At 35.3% G+C, this 13,012-nt stretch overlaps 1 non-coding gene across 1 annotated transcript; it reads right to left on the minus strand.

The window, feature by feature from the left end:
* Positions 1-469: 469 nt before the first annotated feature.
* LOC129053512 (U1 spliceosomal RNA) lies at positions 470-629 on the minus strand. Its single transcript, XR_008518301.1, has one exon. It is a non-coding gene; the product is annotated as a U1 spliceosomal RNA (small nuclear RNA).
* Positions 630-13,012: the final 12,383 nt, after the last annotated feature.

The raw sequence follows: 13,012 nt of genomic DNA on the forward strand, positions 1-13,012 counted from the left end.
AACATCTTTACAATTCCTGAAAATGATTTATAATTTAGGGAAAAATTCTGAATTATTTTAGCTACATAATTTTTAGGACATTTCACACAAGTTGCTTCCAAAAGGAAACTACTTTTTAAGAACAAACAAACCAATGCTAATCATTTCACAAAATAAATATTTTTAAGGGCAATATTAATACATAAACATTGGCTTATGCATTTAAAAATTACTTCTCTTTTTTCCCAGATATATCTGCTGCCCTTTGGAGGCTTCCCTCAGCCACCTCATCTAGACAAAGTTCTCAAGCATTTGCAAGTGTCATCCTAGCACTATTTGATTTTTCTAATAAATAACAATTTGATGTTTTATTGTTTTTTACTGGCGGACAACAATTTTTGTAGGCATATTTAATTCTTTCCAGTTTATTGTTTTCTTTCAATTTTCTATATACACTAAATGACTCAATTTTCTTTCTTTTTTTCCCATGTGAAAGCACAAACACTGTCCTTCACTTCCACAAATTATGCAGTCGAGTTTCCCACATTTGGGGAAATCTCATGGGTCAACACATCTAGAGTGCAATAGATCCGCCTTTCCTTGGGAAAGCCACATTCATGATCATGGTGTCTCCCCTGGCAGGGAAGTATCCATTTCCTTTTTAAGAATTCCATTAGCCTTCGAAAGAAAATACAAATATAAATGCAGTAGAATTCAGAATAATTTTCAGTATCAGCTGAAAATGTTAATTTCAATCATCCGTGATTATTCTTTTCTTAAAGAGTTCTTAATTCTGACACAGGCTTCTACAAAATTGTAAGGAAAAACAGTATGATAAACAATGAAATGACTGCCAAATAAAACTACCATACATTTTATGCACTGCTATACTCATTTTTGATACTAACTCTTAGAGTGTTCTATTGTATCTAACAGCCATTCTCGGTCTTCTGGAATTTTATCATGTGCATTATGAGCTTTAAAAATAAGCAGATGAAAACAATTTACAATATGTAGTAGCTAATATTTTACTGCCTAATATGTGTCATTCAGAACAAGTTTTTGAGGTAATCTAATTAATATCAGTTAGTTTCCTAAGCGGGTAGCATTAGTAAATCCATTTAACCAATAAAAAATCAATTACAGTTAGAATAAATACTTCACCAATTATTACAGATTTAGCCAGTTGAGGAGCTAGTTAGCAATCTGACCCAAACATCTGACCTTTTTGTGTATTACCAATTTAAAATATTTTGGTTAAGTATACTATCCATGCATTACTACAAGTGAATTAAAAACTGTAATGTTATATTACTTTTCATAGTTCTATTTTTTATTCTATACTTAGGATTATGCTCCATGGCCCAGGCTGGACTACAGGGACAAGATGATAGCTCACAGCTCAATGAGTCTTCATACTCCAGGGTTCAAGGAACACTCCTGCCTCAGCCTTCCAACTACTTGGGATTAGACAAATGCACCACCATGTCCCACTCACCTCATTATTTTTACTAAATATGAGTAGCATTTTATGACTACCTTTTTAAAGAAAAAACAAAACTTACTTGGTTTTTACTCATTTTTCAGAGACAACATTTTAGAATGTAAAGCAAGAATCTCATGATAATAAAACAATGATATTAATTGGCAGCACAAAATTGATTTCAATTCTGACAGTAAAAGAACACACATGATGAGTAAAACAATTTTCAACAACAAAAATAAAAATTGCCTGATTTACTAATGATCAGTCATTTTCTTTCACAGCTGGCTAAATTGCAATATATTTACACTGCCAACTGTTTTATGTTCTTAGGAGTCAATATTAAAAATCACAAAAAGAAGACCTGTCTGTTTTGTCATCACAATGACAGATAAATAAAATAGTTTTTTTCTCTCTACCATGTATCTTAATTAGTAAAATGATATTATATTCCAAGTCAGAGGCCAGGTTTTTTTTCTTTTTGCCATAGGAACATTTATGATATATATTTATTTTGAAAAAAGTAATTTTTATAATCTAATTTCAGGTAAAGGATAACATGGATAGGCTTCTTCTAACACTTAAACAATACACATTTCATTATCTTATTCTCTTAAAAATTATAATAAAGTGAAAATCATGTCATTTGCCACATTATTAATAGTATCAAAAGTTTTCAAGTGAAATTTGGATTAATATTATCTTTGCCTATATTGTTATGTGCTGCCATGAACAGTGTTGGTACTCAGCAGATGCTGATATATATCTGTTGAATACTGCCTATTGAATAGACTAAATGTTCGTTAGACAAAACATTTCAAGCTTATCTTAATAAAGAGAATAATAAATTTATACATGAAACCCACATTAATCCACAGCAAATATTTTCCACATTATGTCAACATGTATACCTTTACTGTAAACACCTCCTTGGATGAGATGAGGCTAAGATGTGATCTAGCCTTACTGTAGAGCAAATACAAGAAGTTACTTAATAAACAATATATGACTACAAACAATTTTTAAAATGGTATAAATTAAATTCCATTGATAGGGAACTCAGTGTCATTCGTACAACAGTAATTATCTCCTTGAAATCTACGATGGTGTACCAAAGAACAATTAGAAAATTTTAATTGCTAAAATCTAATATTTCTGTTGTTTAAAATTTAAAATTATCTTTTGCCTTTAATTATTGTGTTCTACAGCTTTATAATTATTTTATTATCAGGTTTTCAGTGTGCTTATTATAAGGTCTATTGAGTGAAAATTGTGTGTTTGTGTGTGGGCATGTGTGTATAGGGTTTCCAGGTATATAGTCTGATTGTTTCTAGAAACCTATAACAATAAAACTTCGAATCTCTTGGCAGAGTTGGGCAACTAATTCTGGTGCAATTCTTTGGCTTATTTTATTGCAGATGACACAACTAAGAATTCTAGAAGAATGCTAAAGATTTGTGTTGAGCATTAACATAGTTCTTTAAAATTATAATTTTTCTCCAAACCAGTCTGGCCACTATTGTGAAACCCCATCTCTTCTAAAAACACAAAAATTAGCCAGGCATGGTGGCAAGCACTTGTAATCCCAGCTGCTCAGGAGGCTGATGCAGAGAATTGCTTGAACCCAGGAGGCAGAGGTTTCAGTGAGCTGAGATTCCACTCCTGCACTCCTGCCTGGGTGAGACAGTGAGAATTCCTTTTACACATACATGCACACACACACACACACACAAATAATAGTAATAAAAAATAAAAAAAGGAAAAAAGCTCTTTTTCTTACATCCTGATAGTCTAACTACTTAGAGGCTACAGATTGCTTTTGGATAAATTAATGTTGTCTGCCATGATAACATTAACTTTTCCAAAAATGTTTCCATTCTAGGACATTACTTTCTATGACTGTTTTTCATTGTTACTTCTGTAGTAACACATGTATGCTTTTAGATGATTCCAAATTCTGGACATATGTATCCAACTTCCCATTACAATTTTTAATTTGGTGTCCCATATGTTTCTAAAATGCAATCTGCTCAACGAGGTTCACTTTTTCTATCAGTAAATTGCATTACTATTCTCTCAGCTTATCAAATCACACCCAGGACATAGGTGTTAACATCTCTATCCTACCCCACTTTCTCAAATATCCAATTGCTAACAACTGCCTATTCTAACTCATTACGAGCTCATAAATCTGTCCACACGTATGTTCTACATTGCCAGCTTTTCCAATATAGAGCACCCACAATTTTTTTCTACAGATAATTTTTAATACTTCCTTACTGTGGTCTACTGTGAAATTTTCTATGCTATAGCCAGTGAGATGTTACTAATATATGCCCTTTGTTGTCCTCTGATGGTTTATCAAGTCACACTGAATATCTCACATTGCTAAAAAGCCAAGTTATGTCAATAATAAGTCTGTACCCACTGTATACTTTAAAAAATCAACTTAACATAGCAACCCTTTTCAACTGCAAGATGCTTTTTACTCTCCAAATCTAAGTCACATACACCCTATAATAGGCAAATCTCTTTGTATTGTATTTTTTTGTTATGATGCTTTGTATCCCACCTGAGCTGTTTATTCAGTACTGTATTTTCAATATCATAATTAAGACAGATTCAAAATACTTTATCTGAATTTGAAAAAGCTCAATTAAGCAAGAGTTTTTAAAATAAGATTGGTATGTAACTCAATTTCTGATGCAATAAAGACTTAATTGAGGGAAGCTATTTCAGTCTGCATTCATGTATCCTTCACCCTTAAAGAGAATATCCATTTCTCTTCATAGAGACATTAGCAAGATTGATTCTTGAGTACTTTCAGGAACCTTACAGGAAATGGTACACAAAGTGATGCAAATGTGTTGACTCAGTTTTCTCAAATGCAAGAATTCCTAAAACCTAAAACACACTACTTAAATGCCTCAAGATGTATAAATGTATACTGAACCTTGGCAATTAAAATTAAACTTAGGTTATATCATAAACCGACCATATGTTGTGTATGAGCAACTAAAATCTCAAGTTAAATTGTGCAAAACAAAGTTTTTGTGAGTTCTTAAGTTAGATACGTTTACATTTAAAATAAATATTGTGTTTATGTTTGTATAATATATGCTCCTACTCTACTAAAATTATCCCAGCATCTTAGATGTAGTCAGGCTAGGCTGAGAAAAAGAAAGTACAGAGGTGGTCAGAGCAGGAAGAGTAAATGGTAAAATTTATTTTCTCCTGAAGGTGTATATTAATAATACAAAAAACACTTTCATTACAGAAATGTGTGACCATAGAACTTAATTTTAGGTAGTAAAATATTTGTGATTTTAACAAGTTACTTAAAATGATCTGCTAAATGTCTGAGTCAATCATTCATATAAATGTGACCTCTAGCTCATCTTTCTGTTGAATGTGAGAGATAAGGCAGACACATTCTAACCAACTCACATGTATACACAAAATCAACATGGACATGGAGAAGAGAATTAGTGCTTGTAACAGTGTATTACTTACTAATAAAATGCAACAAGTGTATATAGCTGCGTCATTAGTTGATGGGAGATGGGACAAATCCACTCATAGAGGAAATATTTGCTCAATAATGGCACCTTACATTTATAAACTGTAATGGTTTTCTGAAAATGTTTCTTTGATTTTCATATGTAAATTAGAGAGCTAATAAATGAGATGACCAAGACTTTAATCACAATTAAAATAAGAAACTTGACTCCTATAGAATTCACACTTGGATTTTTTTCCTGGAAAAATCAGATACTACTATTTATATGTACATGATTTTTATGCAATTAGTATTGTATTCTTGGTGAAAGAAAATGATTTCCTAAAACAATAATGTTAGATATGAAAGATTAGAATCTACTGCCTTTGCAATGCATTCTTATTTAATTTACTTCATTATTCTTTTCAAAATGACTTAACCTTTTTTATTTTCATTCTACATAGCATTAGAATTATTCTCACTAGCAATTACTCCATCATTTGTATGTCATTAATGAACTTCTTCCAACATATATCATGTTTCACTGCCCCAGGATGAGGAAGGGCCAACAGTGGCACAAGGGTTGCTTCATACAGTGTGTCACACATCCTGCTAAATTCAAGTTCACCATGAATAAAAAGCCTTTCCATAGCCAGCATTCAGCTTTAAGAAAAAGGTTAACTACTGAACTTGGAGAAAAGAGAAATCTGCCTCTGATAGCTGATTTAAGAAATATAATGTGTGTGTAGAGGATACAAAATTACAATTCCACTAATGTGATAGTTAATATTTGTGCTACTTTCTTCATCCTTGTGGAAAGTCTACTAGTTGAAGTTAAACCATTTCTTTTTCACACAAGACAGAAGGTAACCTTATCACTCTCAGAGGAAATACTAAGAAGGATTGTACTTTGTCAGAGGGTAAATCAAGACATCTTTATTAGGCCACCTATTTACTTAGTGTCTCCTCTATTACTGAACATTGTTTAGTGATTTGCTTTCAAGGATTTTTGTGTTTGTTTCAAAAAAAAATCCTTGCCACAATGATGAGACTTGATAAAGCAAATGGTGGCCTCTTGTGGATGTTCACATTCTGTGCAGTCGGTAACTGTCTGATTCTGTGAAAGCTAATCGAAGCTTGGACTGAATGTGGATGAGACCCACCACTGGGGAGTGATGGAAGTATCAAGGGACATGATGGGTGAGGGGAGGTGGCTGTCACATAGGGAGTAGAGATTTGAAAACTTACATCAAAACATTTCTCTTCCTGGCCCCACCCAATATTGCCATCTGGAAACATTTGATAAAAAATACAATAGAAAATGGTGGCAGAACAAAGCAGGCAGTGAGTGTGGCAGCAGGAGCAGTCAGAAGCAGCTGCAGAGCCACCCTGGGCAGAAGAACCATAGATGATGCTCCACAGTTTGAACAAAGTGTGGTTCCTGGTGGTACAGAAGTTGGTCCATACAGTCTGTCATATCTCCAGCTAGATGCAAGCTAAGAATGGAAAGATTTTCCATAGAGAGTGTTCAGTTTATTGAAAAAGGCTAACTACAGAAATTGAAGAATAGACAAATGTGCATTTAATAACATAACTAATAATTACAGTGTTCTGAGTAGAGGATAAAAAATAACAATTGCTTTCCAATGAAATAAATAATTTTGTTAACTTTCATCTTTGGGGAAAGTTTCCTAGTTGAAGACAAAACATTCCCACATTTCTTATCTTAGAACAAAACTACTTAGGTTTCTGTATAAACCTAAGTTTTCACTTTTATATGAACACACCACCATGTAACTTTTATTACACCAAACATGTCATACCGAGTAGTAAATTGATAATTAGAGAAATGCCCCAATGTGGTTCCCAGTGAAAGGTGGTGTCTGGACAGTCAGTGCTTTCTAGAACTCCGGACCAACAACCAGGAAGTGTTGAAGTGACTGAAAAGTTAAAGATCACAAGTACAGCATGAGGAAAACAGAGATCAACAGTATCTATGTCCATGCCAAAAGAAGTATCCTAGGAAATTTTGGCTATGACAAGAGAATGAAACTCCATATGCACATTTCTTCTGGATCACTTTTGGAGCACTGAAGCAGAAAACAAACTTAGTGCTAATGTACATATGCTAAGGGGAGGCTGATTTTAAGACTGACTTCATTCTTTCCTCATGTTCAAGAGCCTTCACGGGACATTGCCTACTAGATCCAAGCTTTGCCAGCTTATTTTTCCTCATGATCAGCTCCTATCTATCAGCTGATATTTCTACCCATGTGCACCAGTGCTCTTCTTCACAGCTTCACACCTGTAATACTGTTCTCTGCAGCCAACATACGAGGTCCCACTTAATGCTCCACTTTCCTTCCAGCTCCTTCAAAGAATTGGCCACAAAGAAATTTGGCCCTTAACTTTACTAATTTACACCCCGGAGGTGGATTACTAGTTCCTACCTCACGTTCATTAGCCTGGAGGAAAGGTTATTTTCAGAGTGCCACTGTCATGCAGCTCGCCCATATCTTCCTGCTGTCACTCACCCTGCTGCTCTTGGTTGGATTTCATCATAATCCTCAGGATTGTATGCTCATTGAGGGCAGGAACAACCATATTAAAAAATATGTGCTTGCAGAAATTACTCCCAGAATTCTAGATGAGTTTTACCTTTTTCTGCACCCATAGCTCTGGGATTTAGTTTGTTTTAATATGAGTGCTACCTAACAGGTTAAGACATCATATTAGTTTGGACACTACCTATAGGGGAAATAGAACAAAAAAAGCTGTGGTTGGCAGCACTTTAAAAATGAATATTAAATTACCACAATCTTGAACAAATATCTTTATTGTAAATATCAAATAAGTGGGGTAAATTGATGGTAGCTATTTCACACAAGGACGAAAGACAAAAGCTTAGAATTATAAAAGTTCTGTGACTTCCTCCACCTTGCCTTCACCCACAAAACAAGCAATACTAAGAATTCCAATATATAATACAAATAAAGCACTGCCATGACCAAAGTACTACATTGATATGAGTGTGTATCCATGCTCTGTTCAATTTTTTTATTGCTTTAACAGAGACCTTTGATGCATCTAAAAAGATGAGTACAAATGTTAATGTAATCCTGGATTTTCTCTGACAACTCTCCTAAAAACTGACTTACAACTTTTTCCAAGTATATGTATCAGCGGTTTACTCTCTGAGGGAAAGGAACTAATCAGCAGGACCACTATTCCTAGCCACTGGCAGAAGCATATATGCAACACTTAGCACCACACATGTGTTTCCTTGGCTTCTTGAGTACTCCTGTGTACACGGCCTATACATTTTTATAATATCTCTAAATGTATAAAAGAATTAATGTGAATGTATGTGCTATCACATATCATTTCCAACTGCAGAATATGTTAGTTTTAAATCTATCTGCCATATCTTGACTCTGACATTTATTTTTGGATTGTTACCTTAAAATCAAGTACCTGGGACAGTCGCTGTGGCTCATGCCTGTAATCTGAGGGCTTTGGAAAGCAGAGGCAGGTAAATCACCTAAGGTCAGGAGTTTGAGACCCGTCTGGCTAACATGAAAACAGTGAGACCCCGTCTCTACTAAAAATACAGAAACACATCACACATGGTGTTTGGGCCTGTAGTCCCAGGTACTCCAGGGACTGAGGCAGGAGAGTCACTTGATCCCTGGAGGAAAATGTTGCAGTGAGCCAGGATCATGCCACTGAACTCGTCTGGACAACAGAGTGAGACTTCATAACAACAACAATAAAATCACAAAGAAAAAACCATACTAAATAAACAACTGGCAACATTCTTCTTGAATGACTATTTGATCACAGAATACTCAATTCCTGACAGGTCGCGATCTCTAGTAGTAGCACAGCAACTTATTTGAAAGTAGATGGAAACATTTCAGATGACATTTTTATTTACTTTTCTGTTATATAGGCTGTTTACTTGCATGATGAGAAAAGGCGGTCTGAAAGTCAAGCTGTGAAGCCTAAGGGAGTTACTTTAAAAGGCTAGTTTCCTGACAAAGATCAAATCATTTTTTCTATCATCAGATTTTTAAAATTATAGAACATGCCTTACTTTCATATGTAAATCATCAACAACAGCAAAGAAGTGATTTATTCCATCTTCTTGCCTTATGCCATGAAGAATAATAATTCTCATATGTGACATATTTAAGGCAATGCTTTTCTTAGAAATAATAATTTAAAAAAGCAACCAGGTCATTGATACAATATTCCTCAAATTAGTCAAAGGCCATGTATTTATGATGGAAGATTTGAATACATTAACTGGGTTTAAAATTAGCTTACTTTTACCAGAAAGAGAACATAAGCATTGTAAGTGAGAAAATAACTACAAAATAAAGTAGCATCACCCTTGATATTATTCAGATAAAGTTTTTGGTTGATGTGAGACTTAGTTTTAAAATTAGCTGTCCAACAAAATATTTTCTCCCTTAACAAAACAAAAGTAGTCCCATGAATGGAAACTTTTAAATTCATACATATTGTGTAGTGTACAATCCCAGAGCCTGGCATCTGTCTTCCATCATGTTCTAGTTTGTGAACCCAAACATCAGTTATTTAACTTTACTAAATTGGTAAAGTTATGTCCTGAAGCAATGAATGCTGACACAAACCACTTGCTGGTGTTGCCCCTACTTTTCAAGAACATGTTGATCAAAAGCCACATGTTCTCATCTATGCGGTCAAGAGCAACATGAGCTATGAACTGGTGCAGATGATGATACTCATAAATGACTGTGTGAGCAACAACAGATTAACTTACCCACAAGGAATAAAGAAAGTAAACAATAAGTTCTGTAAATTCTATGGATGGTTTTCTTGTGCAGAAAAAGGAAAGTTTGACTTTGCTTTTTTTATTATTTTCAAGAGACATACAAGAGGTCTGTTTTCTCATTATATCTAATTCTTTCTTTCAAAATATCATTTTAAAATGACACCTCAGTTATGGGTTGAAGTGTGTTCTCTCCAAAATTCCTTTGTTGACATCCCAAGTGAACAGTGCCACAGAATGTGTCTTCATTTGGAAGGAGAGGTTACATGTAGACATGGTTATTCCAGATGATCTCATTTTACAGTAGGGTGGGCCCCTAACAAAACCACATGTGTATTTAGAAAAAAAGATCATTTGGAGATACATACAGGGAGAGAAATGACACAGGAAGACAGGAGTTACACTGCTGCAAGCCAGGGAACTTCCAGAAGCTGGGAGATTAACCAAAAAGGTTCTTACCTTAAGACCTGCATAGGAAGCATGGCTCCACTGACACCTTGATTGTAGACAGTGGCTCTCAGAAATGAGGCAATACATTTCTGCTATCCAAAGCCACTAAATTTTTGGTACTTTGTTACAACAGCCACAGGAAACAGAGACAGCCTCTTTGTTGAAGAAGCTGTTCCCAATCCTGGGCTGGAGGAGGGTGGCCCATTGTCCCAAAATGTCTCTGACATCTAAAGCATTCTTACTTCACTCATGTTGTCATGAAAAACCTAGGTGAATCTTTAGATAAATGGATGTTTTTGTGTCTAGTCAAGCAGTAGTTTCTTTTGCAATGATGATCAATCCTGAAAGCTTAGGAACAAATTGTGAAAGTGCCTTAACAAGGTGAATGGTAGCAGGAGAAAGAATTAAAATCAACGTATGCAACAAATTATTTTTATGTGTGCTCCTTTGTCCACCACAGGGCCAGTGGAGTGCACAGAAACTATACACAACTAGCTGCATCCCAGGAAGCAATACTGCTACAAGTACTCAAAACAATTTTTAATGAGTATTGTTCTCATAATATGAGAAAATAATGTCAAAACAACACCTGTCACATAATCCTGTCTATCATATTTTGGTGACAAGTCCTGAATAGTTGAAAAGTATCACACAATTAAACATTATACATTACAAGCAACTTGCAAAATGAATTCCTCAAAAGTCATTAAAGCTGACTTGGATGCTTGAGGAAAACAGTGCAAATGTTCCAGAAATGTATTAGAAACATAAATTGGAAAGGACTGGGCTCTTCTTATGACAAAAATCTATGGGCCTGTTTACTCTGAATGACAACATGTTCTCGAGCCAAGCCTGGTTTCTGGAAACATTCTTGACAAGAAAGTCAGGTGGCATCATCTCTGGTGTTGCTTTGAGCTTCCTGTGCATGGCCAAGGTGGTCACTGGGGAGGAAAGCATGCATGTATGTCCCAGCCAGGAAGTGCCAATAGGGGTCACTGAGGGTCTTTTTCAACCCCGTAGGTCCTCATCAAACATATGATTCATGGAAACTGTCTGAATTTTAATGGATGAACCCCAGTAGGTCCTGATGAAAAATGTGATTCATGAAAACTGCCTGAACACTCATGGATGACATTTCAAGGCCCCAACTTGTTACAGGTGAACTAGGCTTTTAAGTGCTCAAGCGGCAACACTTCAGGGTGGATGACATAGTGAACTGAATATCATAGGAAAGTCAGAGGTTATGCTAGTCTGTGCTGAGTTAAAGCATAAATAAACAACTCCCAGGATATTCACTGGCTGGCTTTTATCAGTCTCTGAAACTCCAGAGGAAATCTCATTTAATTGTGTTGGATTTCATTTACCTCCTCTGTTCCAATCTTCCAGTTCTAAAATCACATTACACTATATTGTTACAATATAATAAAAATTCTTATTAAATGTAAGCTTCTACATACACTTCGGATTCTGCTTTCCCAGCTGGCAAAAACTCCATTTCAAAAACTGGATTATCATGGTGGCCAACAACTACAAAGTAGAAGCTCCTAGATATGGTCTTAAATGTGTGCCTACTGATGAAGTAAAAAATAATGCATATTTTTAGCAGTCAATATTGAAATTCAAAGATGACTAATGAGAGGTGTATAATTCTTCTTTTGTTTTGCTTTCTAACTTAAACTTGGAAGATGCCAGTAAGCTTGTCACCATTTCCCACATACTAGTGAAGATGAATGACCTCTGGAATAAACAAATGATATAACTGTGATATTTCTTGTAGAATCCTATGTATTTCTGTAAGAAAACTAGAAGACCTCTAACATAAAATCCCAGACAACATTCTCATGATTTGCAAGTATGGCACATTCAGCCCACGGGACCCTGAATGTCTGGTGGAGTAAGCTAGGCTTTAGTTGGACTGGAGCAGTTAGCACCAGCACTGAAACTTAGAAGATTTAACAGAGGTAGACAGTAAGTTAAGGACCATAGACAGTGGTGAGAAGATCAGGGAATTAATTAGCTTGCCTTAGAAATGTCCATTAGGTATCCATTGGGGGAAGCTAAAACCAAGTCTCCCTCATGTCACTTAGAAAAGAGAAGCAATGTAGCACTTTGTGCTCTATTTTTCTTCTTTCTCCCTGAACTATGTGAGCTATAATATATGCCCTTGCAAATAAAAGAGACTATGATATGTCTTTAGACACACCAATTTATAAGAAAGGAAGTTTTGTATGCTATAAGAGATGAAAGAAATATTCTGTAAAGGAAGACATTTTGAGGTACTGAGAGACCTTACAATGAAGTTTCACAGATTGGGGCAAGTGTAATGGCTCAGGCCTGTAATGCCAGAACTTTGGAGGGCTGAGGCAGGCAGCCTACTTCAGCCTGGGAGTTTGAGACCAGCCAAGGCAACAACATGGAAAAAGAAATACCTCTCTACAAAAAATACATCTCTACAGAAATACTAATCCTTTCTGAACATGTTGGTGTGTGCCTGTAGTCCCAGCTACATTGGAGGCTGACAGGAGAGAATTACCTGACATGGCAGTAAGCTGAAATATTCTGACTCAAAACAAAACAAAACAAAAAAACAAAAACTTCAACAGATTCACAAAAGAAATGAACATATGAGAAACTGGGGAAAAAACATAAGCAATTCCATGGCTTCTAGCACAGATAATTAAAATACAGATGAATGACTGATGAGTGGGAACATAGATGGATATACACAATGGGAACCCCACTGTGTGTATTCTTAACAAGGGATTTGAAATCAAACGAAGTAGGG

This window comes from Pongo abelii, chromosome Y (genome assembly GCF_028885655.2).
Source record: "Pongo abelii isolate AG06213 chromosome Y, NHGRI_mPonAbe1-v2.0_pri, whole genome shotgun sequence".
NCBI lineage: Eukaryota > Metazoa > Chordata > Mammalia > Primates > Hominidae > Pongo > Pongo abelii.